Source organism: Eschrichtius robustus, chromosome 6 (genome assembly GCF_028021215.1).
Source record: "Eschrichtius robustus isolate mEscRob2 chromosome 6, mEscRob2.pri, whole genome shotgun sequence".
In the NCBI taxonomy this organism is placed as follows: Eukaryota; Metazoa; Chordata; class Mammalia; order Artiodactyla; family Eschrichtiidae; genus Eschrichtius; species Eschrichtius robustus.
In genome coordinates, this window is record NC_090829.1 from 116412259 (window position 1) to 116430000 (window position 17742).

The window sequence follows — 17742 nt, forward strand, 5'->3', positions numbered from 1 at the left end:
GAGTTTGGATGAAAACTGCAAATTTGTGCATTATCAAACTATAAATGGATTTAAAGCCATTGGAATGGTGGACATCACCTGGGGAAAGAGTGAAAAAGGAAGTAAGAACCTAGTGAGATCAGCTGTATATAAAACTGATGCCTATTTTGTGTGGATGTTATTGAAGGTGTTCAATATCTTTTCAAATCTGAGTAACTAGAACTCTGCAGATTGATGGGCATTGTAGTAACCTTGGGATGAATTAGAGTCAGTGTGAATGACAAAGACAAAGTTTATCCTACTAAATTGAATACAATCAAAGAAAAAATCTTTTGGTAAAATACATCCAAAATTTCAGTGAATCAAGCAGATGAATGGAGTTTTTGTTTCACTAAGAAATATAACAGCTGGCCTGACTTGACCAAATCATTGTTGGCACTGTATTGAGAAAATGTTTGAGAATAACAATTAGATTAACATGGTAAAATCCATTTATTCTCCATTTTGCTAAATAGAAAGCCTTTTAAAGTCTATAGTTCTAGTGTTTGGCAGTTTCAGAATTTCTTATTGCCCCATCCCTCATCTGCCAGGCCCCCATCAAATTAAATGCTGATATACAAACCAGTCTAGAAACTTACGCAGTGTTAAAATTAGTCCCAATAACAGATTCAGTCAACTGCAGAACTGGTTGGGGTGCAACTTGTTATGTATAATGGTCAGAGAATGGGGATATTGATTGCTCTGCTCTGTGTTCACCAGTCTTTAGATTTTGGAGGGAAAAAGATCATTTCAAAAGAAAAAAATCATATGATCATCACTGGTATTCAGTCTTTTATTAGAATTTTTTACCCGTTACAAGTTTTACCAATGCTAAAAACTAGGATTCTGACAATTCGTTCCACCAAAGCACAGACTAAAACATGTTTGCTTTCACATATGTTACCATGAAGATTTATCAAGAAATATCTAAATAACCTCAAGAAAAGTTAGTGGAAAAGTAAACATATTTTGAAACCTAATTAGTACACTAAGTGTAGGGAAATTCTTTCCCTTGTTCTTCATTTTTATTATCATAAAATATCTAAAACAGAACCATGAAACTTTAACTCACTATACTAAATCAATAACATATCATCTTTCAATTTTCTGCCTTACCCACCTCCCCTTCTGGCTTAAACTGTTCTGTACATTGCCTTCTACTCAGAGAAAGAGTAAAAGGCTGGGCTTTCAGTGTGTGTGTGTGCAGAGGTGACTATTGATTGAGCTACATGTGGCCAACAGTTGTTGGAAAAAAAGTGGAGGATTAACTGGCCAGCCACCTATGTGGTGTCACTTATGTGAACTATCTACTAATTTCTAGAACTATAAAAATTCAAAGATGAGAAGATGGCTGAGAGGAGCAGAGTGCAGGCTGGTGGTCCTTGTAGGGCTATACCTAAGAGATGAAGCAGAGGAAATCAGGTGAGGAGGGAAGCAGATCAATAAAAGAGTAGAGAGATGCTGAGATGAGAAAGAGTGTGTGGCCTCAAGGAAAGAAAAGTTGCCTCGATGCCTTCCTTGATTACTGACTAGCTTCCCGATGCCTGTTTTATGAGGTCTGTCTGTACTATGGCTCCTATGTACTATGTACTATGGTCTGTCCCCCTCTGGCTTCTGTATTTCCACGCTGACCTACAGCACGCAGTACCACCCTGACATTTTACTTGAGCTAGTTTGTTTGTTTTTTCAAATAGAACAAGAAATGATCCTAAGTGAATATTCCCAAATATGTGTGGGGGGATAGAGGATGGGACAATATTGTATGTATTGACGGCCATCCAGCATTATGCGTAATATTGCATAATTGAAGCTGGTATAAATAAATACTGTTACATCTACAAAACTGAATATTACAATATTGAAATAAAGGCTAAAAATGTACAATTGCATATTTATTTTGATATCAACTATATAAAAGTGATTTTCTTTGGTTGATGGAATTACAGGTTTTTCTTTTATTTCACTGGATTCTCTTTATTTTTAAATTATCCAAAGTAAACATGCATTGCTTTTCTAATCAGGATAATAAACTACATTAAAAAAAGAAAATATACTTATAATAAATCAAAGAACAGAATACAAGATTATAATAGACTATGATTGTACCTATGATTTAAGAAATCATGGGTAAACAACTAGAAGGATATATCTTGATATGACTCAAGTAAATTTTTATGGTAGCAGATTAAGGAATACATTTTATTTATTTTTGGTCTTTTCACTGTTTCTCATAGTTTTTCTCATAACATTTAAATTAACAGGTAGCATTATCTGCCAAAGACCTGACATGGGTATGGTAGACATTTGAATCAGATAGATATAATTATGTAATGGAAAAATTATCTAGCTCTTACATGGACACTGTATATTTTAAGTGCCACAAACTCATATTGTGTCATAAAGATCAACTGGTGAAGTAAGAGTAGCTCCTCACTTCTACTGTTCACATTAGGATTTACTAAGTATAAGAGGAAAATGGAGGATCAATCAATGTAGGTGGGTTGAGGATAAGGACGGATAGATCAACATGAATACCAGTTTATGGTGTCAATGAACACTACATGGGGCTGGCTAGTTAATCTAGATGCTAATCTTGATTTAACACTCCCTAGCAACCTCTGTAATTGTCTTGGAATAATGTTTCAAACAACCAGCTCAGGATCAAATATGCTCCTATGGGGTGGGAGATATATATACACACACACACACACACACACACACACACATACATATATATGTGTGGGTATATATATATGTATGTACGTATATATATATACATAAACAAGTTGCTACATTAAGAGGAAAAGGACTAAGGCTAAAGGCAGAAAGAAAATAAAATTGAGTTAAACACCAAAATGTAATTACTATATAGTCTAAAAAGACCACAGCTGTTGTGATTAAAATGAATTCTTTAAAACGATTTTCTCAACCAGCGTTATAAGAATGATCCTAATTTCATAACTGGTGTCATTTATACTTAATAGACATGTGCATTTATAAAGAAAACTTACTAATGTCAACATGTTGGTGCTAGTTGTCATGTGTTGGCTCCAGCAAAAAATTAACTTCTAATACCTCCTAAATACTTCAGGTCACACCTTCTCTGACTTGGAGGAGCAACGCCATTCCCAATAATATTTTCATTTTCTGCCTCAAAGTTGTGACACATGAAATCCTTAGACATTTAAAATGATTTTCAATTTCAAATGTAATTTATATTTAACTCTACAACTTCAAAATTTGCATGCCATTAGAGGCTACATGGATATTTTCTATATAACAATAAATACACAAATCATGGTCAGAGGGGGACCTATACAAAGTACCCTTCTATGACATAGATTTTCACATTATTTTGGAAAGTTATGACATATCTATGATTTACTGAACTTAGATTTCTGGTTTGAAAAATATATCTACTTTTTTAATGAGGGCATAAAGTCACCTGTGTGCTTTGTATCTATAGTTTCTATCTTTGTCTCCCTTCTTTTCCAGATGGACATCATATGCCCTGTAATATCATGTGATGAGAGGGACATAAAATCACTTTTGTGGTGTTCATGCTAAAATGCAGTACCTCAATCTAATCATGAGAAAATTTCAGACAAACCCAGACTTGGATAGTTGAGGAATATTCAAAAAAAATAATGGGCCAGTACTCTCAAAAATGACAAGGTTATGCAAGATAAAGAAAGGCTGAAAAAAATTAAAAAAGAAAGACTGTCCGAGATTGGTGGAAACTAAGAAGACATGAGACCTAAATGCAATGTAATGTCCTAGCTTGGATCCTGGGCCAGAAAATGAACCTTAGCAGGAGAATTGGCAAGATTTAAATTAGATCTCTAGGTTTGTTAATAGTACTGTATTATTGTTAATTGTAGGTAATTAGGTAAACAGAAGATAGTAGATAGGGGGAATGAAAGAACAGTGGGTACTATATTTTGCTAAAATATTTTAAGTATAAAATTATTTTAAAATAAAGTAAAAAATAAATTCCACATTCTGAGCCCAAGGGGCCGAGATTTTCATTTTATATTTGTGAAAAATAAGACTATTCTGATAATTCCTACAAACGATCTTGGCATTGCAGAAAATTTCACTGGTGAAATAATACTTTGTAATCCTTCTGAACTTCCAAATTGAAGTCAAAGTATTTTCTCCATGTCATTAGGACACTATTTAACATTTTATTCATACATCTATGCATCTATTTTTTTAATCAAGCAAATCATAAATGTCACAAAAATCTGATATTCTAAAAATATATAAACAGTAAAATACAATCATCACATTTTAAAAGAAATATTTTTTGATTTGGGACCTTTAAAATCTCTAAAGTTGTTGTTCCATAACTCGTTTTAAAGGTGGTTTAATGTGTGGATTTTTTCCCACTCTTTATCTCATGGCACATGCAGGTCAGTTGCTAGGAGTATGACAATATGGCCATGAGGCAGCAATTTATGTTGACTATGAATTAAATTGTCATTATGTTCAATAATCTTTTTCAAAACAAAGTTTCTAGAACACAATACAGCTAAAGCTTTTAAATGGATGAATTGTAATCCTAGATACGCATTAAAGCAAGTTTTATCCTACTGAATATTAAACTCCTGAACATAACAGTTGATGTGGAAATACTCGCAACATCCAAACTATTTTTATACAGATAATATTTCTGTAATAAAGTATTTTTTAGGAGAGATAGGATTGTGTTTTTATGATAGAGACACATATAATGATAGCTGATGTCTGGAAGGTATTAGACTGTGGTTATAATAATCACTATAATTGTAACAGTTCATGCTAGCTCAACTGCACATCTATTCTTCGTTTGTCCCTAAACTAATATGTTCTACGTATGAATATATAACCGTCATCAATTTAAAGTGCCATCTCTTGGCTATGTGAGTCATTAAAGTAAATACATAATGTATGAGTTCGACAGTCCAAACTTAGAGGGGGAAAGGCTTTTTAGCCAAGTGTGAAATATTGCTACAAAGCTGACTTCTGTAATTTAATCAGTCAAGTCATGATCACTAATTACTATCAATCAATTCTAGTGTTCTTCATATATTTTGTTTTGAACAAAGGTGTTTCATTCATAATTTTGACTCCAATATTCATTATTAAAACAATTGACATCAGCAAATTATATATATGTATACATAACTCTATGAAGTTAAAGAAATTTTCTGTAGGGCATTGCTTTTCCAGAAGACACTCGAACTCTAAAAAGTGCTGAAGTTATTGGAACTAGTTCATTTAAGGAACACAACTTATCTGGGATGACAGGATGAGTAGTAAATTTGCTGTGACAGAAAATCACAAACGGTAAGTTAAGTGGAACTATTTTCCATTTTAGATTAATGCTTTGGGGGGGCTATACAGTATACGGAATATGGAGAAATTAATAAGAATGGGGAAGAATTATAACATACTTGGTGATTATGTTAATACTATAACATTCTTGACTACTTAACATTTTCTATTTTAATAACTATTATTTCACATTTCACTTCCTATCTACTTTCCCAAACCTGGTTTCAGTTGTATAGGCTTAAAAAGAATATCTTTATTCTAACAAAATACTTGTACCCTGAAACAATTACAAAATATGTTTGTCCACGATCATTCTCGATTCAGCCTTGAATAGTAAGGGTAATAGATTTTTCAGGGAGGTGGATTCATTATCTTTATCCTCTTTCTGTGAACATCTGAGAGTAGATGAAATTCACAACTCAAGGGACTTGGAAGATTGTTTTAGGAATACGCCTAGGTTTCAATTTTATGTTGAAAGTGAAATGTGAAAGGTTAATTTTTCCATGTCTTCTTCGAAGTACAACATCTGAGTACTGACTTTATTGAAAGTTTAGTAATTTTTGTTTAGGTAGTTCTCTTAAACAAGAAATCTTAGAACAGCGGTTTGTTTTCTTTTGATTTGATATTTTTCATGTGTATACTTTTCTGCAATAATCAGAAATAAGTTGCTCTTTTTTTGGCCAGAAGATTCTTTGTAGTTCAAGTGAAGAGAAAAAAATAGCTATAGCATAGGAAGAGTGGAGGCATTACATAGTACACTGGGGATTATGGTTGCAACATAGACTTTATGTTTTCAGGGATGTGTGTGTGTGGTATGTTTCTAAATATATGTGTAGAAACATAGGAGATAGGCTCTTTCCCTTTTTGTGGTAATACAATGTTTTTTCTATTTATCTTGGGCAATTTCTCATGGTATAGACTAAATGTTCATTTTAAATCACTAGGAAGATGCTGAGCTATTTATCAAACATATTAAACAAACGTATAAAATATTTTCCAGTCTTTTATTTTTCCTTTATGGTAAAAATTTTATATTCCTTTTCATGTCTTCTAGTAGAATACTGATTCCAAAGCAAGACTGCTACTAGACTTCATATTTTTTAGATGCTTTAAATTTTTTATTTGTATTCTATGTTTAGAAGTCTGGATAAAAGTTGAAAAACAAGTTGGTGTTGAGAGTCATTACAACCATATAAACTACTTTAAAACCTTTGTATGATGATTCTCAGTGGAGATCTGGGCATTTATATGTAGCTTAAAATATGTGTTTAACATCCTTGTAAATAGAGTATTAGGCTAATAAAAAATATTTTAAAATATTGCTGATGACACTGACAATATAATCAGTTTAAGACTAAATGCTCTAATATATGTGCACATGTATGTTTTATAAAGCATATACATATATGGTGGTATAATATTTAAAAATGTAATGCAAATATTTAAGTAAATTGTGTAAGTTAATAAAAGAATCAAAAGTTTTTTTTTTTTTTTTTGAATCAAAAGTTTTATATGTTTTCTTGGGTGGGAAAAAGGCATGTTTGACCTGCAGTAAGTGTGGGTTGAACTGAAATCAAATGAAAACTGGTAGCTTTCACTATTTTACTTTCTAAGTATAATAAAATGCAAATTAAACTGAGAGCGTGGCATAGATTTTTAAATATAAAAATGCAAATTGATTTTAGTTCATTTCGCTATTCTAAAGCTTTACCTTAATGGTTTAAAATCAAAGTTTTTTTAAAAGCAAAACCTTTGAACTATAAATAAATCAGTAAATTTTCATTTTAAATAACATTTGAACTTTAACCAAAAAATAAAGTGGCAGCAAAACTAGAAATCCCTGAGCTCTGTAAGAGAGTAACAGAAAGCTTTCCTCCTCTCTGTTCCTTTATACAATCCTTGCCCTTGCTTTTATTCATTCATTCATGAAGCTCCTACCTTTTCGCCAGGTTCTGTTCTCAGTATTGGGAACAGAGCAGTGAAAAGATAGACAAAATTCCCAACACTCCTAGAGCTTACGTTCCAGTGAAGGAAGGGGAGCCCATAAGCTTGATAATTAAGCAGAATATAAGGTGTTAGACTGTGATTAAAAAAAAAAAATGTAAGCAGGGAAGGTGGATAGGAAGTATTTGGGAGCAATGGCTGTGATTTTGCATACAGCGGTCAGTTAAGACTTCAGAAGCGACATTTGAGAAAAGGTCTGCGGAAGAGAGGGAGAACCATGCACAGAGAAAAGTGAGGAATATTTCATGCAGGAATCTTCCCTGAGACGAGAGTGTGTCTGACACATTTAAAGAACAGCAAATAGGTCAATGTAGAGAGAGTGAGAGGAAGATGAATAAGAGATGAAGTCAGAAAGCCAAGGAGAATGGAAGGGACAGCATTTATTATTGAGGGTTTTAGCTTTTACTCTGAGTGAAATCTGAAGCTACTGTAGTGTTCAGAGCAGTGCTTCATACCCTGAGTTACATTTTTAAGGGGTTATCTTGGTTATTTTGAAGGAGGTTGGGGTGGGGTGGGGGCAGAAATAATGGAAACAGGGAAAATAGTTGGGAAGCTACCATAAGGACCCAGGAGAGAGATGACTGTGGCTTAGGCCAGGTTGATAGTGGTGGATGTTATGAGAAGTGGTTGCATTCTGAATATATTTTGAAGAGAGTGTCAAAAGCATTTGCTGACAGAACAGGTATTGTTCATAAGAGGAATAGAGAATGCCTCCAAGGTTTCTGGCCTAAGCACCAGGAAGAATGGAGTCCCTCCTTACTGAGACGGGGACCGGGCAGAAGTCAATAGCTCAGTTTTGGATATTTTATGTTTGAGATGTCCATGGCACATCCATGTGAGGTACTGAGCTGGGGGTTAACCGTTGAGGGGTGTGATTTAGGAAGAAATATGGCCTAAAGATGTGTAAATCATCAGAACATTGAATAGATTTAAAGCCAATAGACCAGATAACTTTGCCAAGGAGGTGAGAGAAGATGGAAGGACAGGAGGCCCAAGGACCCCCCTGAGACACTGTAGGAGGTGAAGAGAGACCAGCAAAAAAGGCTGAGAAGGAACAGCTGATAGAGAGGAAGAAAACCAGCAGAGGTGTCTTGGAAGTCTAGTGAAGAAAGTCTGAGTTGGTAGAATTGTTGGTAGACCCCTGAGAAAATTAAAAGGATGCATTCAGACAACAGGAGGAACTGAGTAATTGGGGGCAGAGAAGGAGCCTTTAGACCTTTGCTGAGGACCTTGAACAAGCCTGTCTAATATGCCAGAATTCTTTGGGCAGGAACTGGAAGGCTGTTATGTGTAATTTTTTTAGTGCTGCTATAAAAATTATCACAAACAGTAGCTTAAAACAGCAGAAATATATTATCTTATAGTTCTATTGGTCAGAAGTCTGACACAAGTCTTACTGGACTAACGTCAAGGTTTTATCAGGGCTGCATTTCTTTCTGGAGGCTCCGGAGGAGGATGTGTTCCCTCGCCTTTTGTAGTTTGCAGAGGTCACTCACATTCTTGGTTAGGGTGAGGGTTGGGGTTAGGGTTAAGGGCCCCTTTGTCTATCTTCAAAACCAGCAATGTTGCATCTCTCTGACCATTCTTTGCTTGTCACATCTCCCGCTCTCCTGCTTTCCTCTTCCTCTTTTAAATACCTTTGGGATTACATTGGGCCCACCTGCCTAATCAATATAATCTTCCTATTGTAAGGTCTGCTGATTAGCAACCTCAGTTCCTTCTGCAACCTTAATTTTCCTTCGCCACGTAAACTAACATTTTCACAAGTTCTGGGGATTAGGACATGGACATTTTCCATGGGCAGTTATTCTGCCTACTACACAGACAATATGCCTTGCTATTGAATAAGAAATTATCTTTTTTCTTCTTATTAGTATCAGCATGGTTATTTCTCCACTAAGCCCAGTACTTTCTGCTAAGTAAACAAACCAGTACATTTCATATAAAAATTTTTTAAATAGACAGAACTACACATTTTAACTTGACCAATTGTGTCTACACTCTTGAAATAGAATTGTGAGGTGCGTACAACAGATGAAGTTTAAAATTCTAAATTTGACATGTGAAAAGAAGTTTAGGTTGTAAATGGATAACGTACAAAACGTACAAAACGTAAATGGATAACGTACAAAAGTTTGCCTTTAGAAATGTAGATGATGTGGAAGTTGCGACACATTGTGCAATTGTTCAGCTTTTGTTATGTGTTGAGGAAGTAAAGAAAGAGCCCAAAGCCAGTAGATTGCCTTAAAGGAAATGATAGAACTAGAGCGAGGTACTGGTTGTGAGGCAGAAGCAAAGTTAGCAAACATGATTAGGAATTGTTATTAGGAAAATCTTGTCAGAGGTCAACAAAATCCAATGACATAAATACGAGAGACAAAATACCTATGTCATTCTTGGGTCAAAATCAATAAGAACAGACGTACAGAGACAAAGATGTGGAATCTAAGTTTTAGAGTTGGGCTTCTTACAGTATCAACAGATAGGTTCCTTTGTATGGCACTGACAATTTCTCATGTTCTTAACAATTGTCCTGTACTTCCAATCTCTGGAAGTATAACACAATACAAAGTCTCTTATGAGTATATCTTAAAAGTTCTCATCACAAGACAAAAAATGTAACTATGTGAGGTGACTGATGTTAACTTACTGTGGTAATCATTTCCTATGTCAATTATATCTCAATAAAACTGAAAAAAAATCTCTTAACGTTTCTAACTTCTGTGACAAAATTCTCTGCCTTCAAATAAAATGAATATTTACTAAACACTTGTTATATTTCATGTAAAGTGCTAGATTCTATGGTAATATAAAGATGATGCTCTTTAGCATTTTACATCATATGGGTGGATAGAGCATAGATATACAAAAATCTTAAATAAGCAGGCAAATATTGAATAGTAATACATTAATAAAATGCACATGTGATTTCATAAGACCACAATGTAGTGTTCTGTTAGGAAAAATAACTGAAAAAAATAAGCAGGTTTTGGGGCTTCCCTGGTGGCGCAGTGGTTGAGAATCTGCCTGCCAATGCAGGGGACACGGGTTCGAGCCCTGGTCTGGGAAGATCCCACATGCCGCGGAGCAACTGGGCCCGTAAGCCACAACTACTGAGCCTGCGCATCTGGAGCCTGTGCTCCGCAACGAGAGAGGCCGCGATAGTGAGAGGCCCGCGCACCGCGATGAAGAGTGGCCCCCGCTCGCCGCAACTAGAGAAAGCCCTCGCACAGAAACGAAGACCCAGCACAGCCATAAAATATAAATAAATTTTTTTAAAAAGCAGGGTTTTTTTAATATACATGCCTAGATAAAAAGTCAGTTTAAGCCTGAGTGGGAATTCAGTGATAGTGACTTATTATAGGTTTTTAAGAGTAAATGAGGTGATCAAAGCATTGTTTGGAAGATTAGTCCAACATGGTAAATAAAATAGATTATGCAAGGAAAAGATCAGAGTCATAAAGACTAGTTAAGATTTTATTTTAATCATTCAAAATAACAATAATTTAAAGAGAATCACTGTGTGAAATGGACCTCAAGGCTTAGATGCGAGAGGAACTGTGAAAGGAAACTAGATAGTGTGAAGTGAAAAAATAAGAGAATTTGATGATAATGGATATACAAATGATAGAAGACAAAATTCAGTGATAACACACAAATGACCTGAAGACAGTGAGTGCATGGTCATTCCATAACATAAATAGCAAAATTAAGGTGGGAACTGTTTGGGGGTGGTGGTGGGCAGAGATGAAGTGGCTGTGGAGGGAGAGGTTGAAGCATATAAGTTTGTTTCCTTAGAAGATTCAAAACTAGAAAGAAAATAATAGTTCATGGAATTTCATAACCCAGAGATGATCATTGTAATTTTTAATATATTTGTTTCCATATTTCTCTATATTGTTGAAGAAGTGTTTATTTAAAAAAATAAGCTATATTCTTCGTTTATTGGCAAAGTTAAAGACGCTTTGATTAAAAAAAAGCATTCTTATGCACTGTTTATATAAAATAGTATTTCCTTCCCACACAGCAACTTGGCAATATGTAGCAAGAACCTTAAAAAATATTTAAGACTTTACTTAGTAATTCTTATTCTAGGAATTACCATTAGAAAATAATCAGAGATGTCAATGACGTATGTACAACTGTGTCCATTGTTATGTTGTTTGGAAAATTGGAAGAAAACTATGTATAGTTTAGCATAATTTGTATTGTACAGGGATTATCATAAAATGTTCTTAGAAATTTGGAAGAAATTACTGGGAAAACTTTTTTGGGATAAGGTTTCTTTTTGGGGGAGAGGGGGTAATTTTTCAACATTATGGAGATATATTTGATAATGCTATTTCTGTGGCCATATTAAAGTTCTATTCACTTGAATCAAATGACAATTACTTGACCATCTATTGAGTGCTGTTCTGTATGATGTGAAAGAAACTTTTTTAAGAATTAGGAATACCAACCCAGAGTCTGGAAACACCCCCATCAATACTGCTGCATTCTCAGCAATTTCTTAAGTTCAGCAAATATTTAATCTAATGGGAGTCTGGGTAACAGAAATTTTATTACAGTAAAATTTTTTTAGTATAAAAATAATTACTTTTTCCTTTATGTGCTGCTGAGCTTCAAATATTTGAAAATGATTCATCTCCTTCGGTTTTTAAATGAAACGAGTTAGGGAAGAGGTTGCAATAGTGTTTCTTTGAGCTGGGTTGCCCTCAAAAATGACTTGAGGTAGTTATTACTGATGAGTTATTCAATGGCCTCTGTGGATCTTTAGCACAGTTCACACTGTTGACAATTTCAAACTAATCAAATTTCCTATGTTTTGAATTACAGGATTTAGTCCTATCTCTTAGAGAAACTACTCAGATTCTCTCTTTACCTACTACCACGTGTTGACATTCCCTCATTAAGACCAGTATGTACATATCCACTTCAGTGAAGTGAATTACTTATGGATACGAAATAAATAGGAGAAAGAGAGCTTTATAAAATGAATAGTGAAGCTATTAGTGACAATATACTTCCATAAATACTTCAAATGCATTATCCTGATGACTTTTCTGAAGGAAAATCAAGGCAAATTTACCAATTCTCCAAAAAGACCCACAGAGATTCGTAGATGACTATGGTGCCTTGTTTCCAGTTGAGTTTCTAAGAAGACATTTCCATAATTAGCTCCTAGAATCAGTTATCTCTGATTCTTCATATTCTGCCAAAATGCTGTTATCTTTTTACGTTAATGTCTTCGCTTAAGGCATCTCCATGCTCAACAAGAAGCTGAAATTTTAATATAACTAGAGGAAATTCAAAACAGGACTCCAAGAAATGCAGCCACATTTGACTGTGAATTTCACATCATTTAGACATAGCCATACTTCTCTGAGACAGCAATTTTAGGACTCCAGAAAGAGGAAAATAATTAGACTCAAACTGGAAAAACATGAAATTCTCAGATATGAGTTAAAATTAAAGGCACCAGATTTAATTGTGATGGAAATCAAAATATACTGTCCCATAACCAATTTCTAGTATGGTAGTTTTTAATACAATCAATCACCACAGAAGAGGAATGGATAGCCATTTAAGCCAGACCTGTCCGTGTCACTATTCCACTGACCCCATCTCTGAAGGACAGTTTGACTTTTTCTTTGTCCAGAGGAATATAGACATCTTTTTTTTTAACATCTGTATTGCAGTGTAATTGCTTTGCATTACTGTGTTTCTGCTGTATAAGAAAGTGAATCAGCTCTACATATACATATATCCCCATATCCCCTCCCTTTCGCGTCTGCCTCCCACCCTCCCTATCCCCCCCCCTCCAGGTGGTCACAAAGCACCGAGCTGATCTCCCTGTGCTATGCGGCTGCTTCCCACTAGCTATATATTTTACATTTGGTACTGTATATATGTCCATGCCACTCTCTCACTTCGTCCCAGCTTACTCTTCCCCCTCCCTGTGTCCTCAAGTGCATTCTCTACGTCTGCGTCTTTATTCTTGTCCTGCCCCTAAGTTCTTCAGAACCACTTTTTTTTTTTTTTTAGATTCCATATGTATGTATTAGCATACAGTACTTGTTTTTCCTCTTTCTGACTTACTTCACTCTGTATGACAGACTCTAGGTCCATCCATCTCACTACAAATAACTCAGTTTTCTTTCTTTTTATGGCTGAGTAATATTCCATTGTATACACATGCCACATCTTCTTTATCCATTTATCTGTTGATGGACACTTAGGTTGCTTCCATGTCCTGGCTATTGTAAATAGTGCTGCAATGAATATTCTGGTACATGACTCTTTTTGAATTATGGTTTTCTCAGGGTATATGCCCAGTAGTGGGATTGCTCGATCATGTGGTAGTTCTATTTTTAGTTTTTACGGAACCTCCATGCTGTTCTCTAGAGTGGCTGTATCAATTTACATTCCCACTAACAGTGCAAGAGTGTTCCCTTTTCTCCACACCCTCTCCAGCATTTATTGTTTGTAGATATTTTGATGATGGCCATTCTGACCGGTGTGAGGTGATACCTCATTGTAGTTTTGATTTGCATTTCTCTAATGATTAGTGATGTTGAGCATCCTTTCACGTGTTTGTTGCCAACCTGTATATCTTCTTTGGAGAAATGTCTATTTAGGTCTTCTGCCCATTTTTGAATTGGGTTGTTTGCTTTTTTGATATTGAGCTGCATGAGCTGCTTGTATATTTTGGAGATTAACCTTTTGTCAGTTGCTTCATTTGCAAATATTTTCTCCCATTCTGAGGGTTGTCTTTTCGTCTTGTTTATGGTTTCCTTTGCTGTGCAAAAGCTTTTAAGTTTCATTAGGTCCCATTTGTTTATTTTCGTTTTTATTTCCATTTCTCTAGGAGGTGGGTCAAAAAGGATCTTGCTGTGATTTATGTCATAGAGTGTTCTGCCAATGTTTTCCTCTAAGAGTTTTATAGTGTCTGGCCTCACATTTAGGTCTTTAATCCATTGTGAGCTTATTTTTGTGCATGGTGTTAGGGAGTGTTCTAATTTCATTCTTTTACATGTGCCTGTCCAGTTTTCCCAGCATCACTTATTGAAGAGGCTGCCTCTTTTCTCCATTGTATACTCTTGCCTCCTTTATCAAAAATAAAGTGACCATATGTGCGTGGGTTTATCTCTGGGCTTTCTATCCTGTTCCAATGCTCTATATTTCTGTTTCTGTGCCAGTACCATACTGTCTTGATTACTGTAGCTCTGTAGTATAGTCTGAAGTCAGGGAGCCTGATTCCTCTAGCTCTGTTTTTCTTTCTCAAGATTGCTTTGGCTATTCAGGTGTTTTGTGTTTCGATACAAATTGTGAAAATTTTTGTTCTAGTTCTGTGAAAATTGCCATTGGTAGTTTGATAGGTATTGTATTGAATTTGTAGATTGCTTTGGGTAGTATAGTCCTTTTCGCAATGTTGATTCTCCCAATCCAAGAACATGGCATATCTCTCCATCTGTTTGTATCATCTTCAATTTCTTTCATCAGTGTCTTATAGTTTTCTGCAAACAGGTCTTTTGTCTCCTTAGGTAGGTTTATTCCTAGGTGCTTCATTCTTTTTGTTGCAGTGGTAAATGGGAGCTTTTCCTTAATTTCTCTTTCAGATTTTTCATCATTAGTGTATAGGAATGCAAGAGATTTCTGTGCATTAACTTTGTATCCTGCAACTTTACCAAATTCACTGATTAGCTCTAGGAGTTTTCTGGTAGCATCTTTAGGATTCTCTATGTATAGTGTCATGTCATCTGCAAACAGTGACAGCTTTCCTTCTTCTTTTCCTATTAGGATTCCTTTTATTTCTTTTTCTTCTCTGATTGCTGTGGCTAAAACTTCCAAAACTATGTTGAATAATAGTGGTGAGAGTGGGCAACCTTGTCTTGTTCCTGATCTTAGTGGAAATGCTTTCATTTTTTCACCATTGAGGATGATGTTGGCTGTGGGTTTGTCATATATGGCCTTTATTATGTTGAGGTAAGTTCTCTCTATGCCTCCTTTCTGGAGAGTTTTTATCATAAATGGGTGTTGAATTTTGTTGAAAGCTTTTTCTGCATCTATTGAGATTATCATATGGTTTTTATCCTTCAGTTTGTTAATATGGTGTATCATATTGATTGATTTGTGTATATTGAAGAATCCTTGCGTTCCTGGGATAAACCCCACTTGATCATGGTGTATGATCCTTTTAATGTGCTGTTGGATTCTGTTTGCTAGTATTTTGTTGAGGATTTTTGCATCTATATTCATCAGTGATACTGGCCTGTAGTTTTCTTTTTTTGTGACATCTTTGTCTGGTTTTGGTATCAGGGTGATGGTGGCCTCGTAGAATGAGTGTGAGCGTGTCCCTCCCTCTGCTATATTTTGGAAGAGTTTGAGAAGGCATCTGGTCCTGGGCTTTTGTTTGTTGGAAGATTTTTAATCACAGTTTGAATTTCAGTGCTTGTGATTGGTCTGTTTATATTTTCTATTTCTTCCTGGTTCAGTCTCAGAAGGTTGTGCTTTTCTAAGAATTTGTCCATTTCTTCCAGGTAGTCCATTTTATTAGCATATAGTTGTTTGTAGTAATCTCTCATGATCCTTTGTATTACTGCAATGTCAGTTGTTACTTCTTTTTCATTCCTAACTCTGTTGATTTGAGTCTTCTCCCTTTTTTTCTTGGTGAGTCTGGCTAATGGTTTATCAATTTTGTTTATCTTCTCAAAGAACCAGCTTTTAGTTTTATTGATCTTTGCCATTGTTTCCTTCATTTCTTTTTCATCTGATCTTTATGATTTATTTCCTTCTTCTAACTTCGGGTTTTCTTTGTTCATCCTCTTTGATTTCTTCAGTGATCCCTTGGTTATTTAGTAGTGTATTGTTTAGCCTCCATGTGTTTGTATTTTTTACAATTTTTTTTCCTGTAATTGATATCTAGTCTCATAGCGTTGTGGTTGGAAAAGATACTTGATACGATTTCAATTTTCTGAAATTTACCAAGGCTTGATTTGTGACCCAAGGTATGATCTATTCTGGAGACTGTTCCATGAGCACTTGAGAAGAAAGTGTATTCTGTTGTTTTTGGATGGAATGTCCTATAAACATCAGTTAAGTCCATCTTGTTTAATGTGTCATTTAAAGCTTGTGTTTCCTTATTTTTTTTCATTTTGGTTGATCTGTCCCTTGTTGAAAGTGGGGTGTTAAAGTCCCCAACTATGATTGTGTTACTGTTGATTTCCCCTTTTATAGCTGTTAGCATTCGCTTTATATATTGAGGTGCTCCTATGTTGGGTGCATAAATATTTACGATTGTTATATCTTCTTCTTGGATTGATTCCTTGAACATTATGTAGTGTCCTTCTTTGCCTCTTGTAATAGTCTTTATTTTAAAGTCTATTTTGTCTAATATGAGTATTGCTACTCCAGCTTTCTTTTGATTTCCATTTGCATGGAATATCTTTTTCCATCCCCTCACTTGCAGTCTGTATGTGTCCCTAGGTCTGAAGTGGGTCTCTTGTAGACAGTATATATATGGGTCTTGTTTTTGTATCCATTCAGTGAGCCTGTGTCTTTTGGTTGGAGCATTTAATCCATTCACGTTTAAGGTAATTATCGATATGTATATTCCTATTACCGTTTTCTTAATTGTTTCGGGTTTGTTTGTGTAGGTCTTTTTCTTCTCTTGTGTTTCCCACTTAGAGAAGTTCCTTATTTGTTGTAGAGCTGGGTTGGTGGTGCTGAATTCTCTTAACTTCTTTTGCTTGTCTGTAAAGGTTTTAATTTCTCCGTCGAATCTTAATGAGATCCTTGCTGGGTAGAGTAATCTTGGTTGTAGTTCTTCCCTTTCATCACTGTAAATATGTCCTGCCAGTCCCTTCTGGCTTGCAGAGTTTCTGCTGAAAGATCAGTTATTAACCTTATGGGGATTCCCTTGTATATTATTTGTTGCTTTTCCCTTGCTGCTTTTAATATTTTTTCTTTGTATTTAATTTTTGATGGTTTGATTAATATGCGTCTTGTCGTGTTTCTTCTTAGATTTATCCTTTATAGGAGTCTCTGCACTTCCTGGACTTGATTGACTATTTCCTTTCCCATATTAGGGAAGTTTTCAACTATAATCCCTTCAAATATTTTCTCAGTCCATTTCTTTTTCTCTTCTTGTTCTGGACCGCTATAGTTCGAATGTCGGTGCATAGAATGTTGTCCCAGAGGTCTCTAAGACTGTCCTCAATTCTTTTCATTCTTTTTTCTTTATTCTGCTCTGCAGTAGTTATTTCCACTATTTCATCTTCCAGGTCACTTATCCGTTCTGCTGCCTCAGTTATTCTGTTATTGATTCCTTCTAGCGAATTTTAAATTTCATTTATTGTGTTGTTCATCAGTTTGTTTGCTCTGTAATTCTTCTAGGTCCTT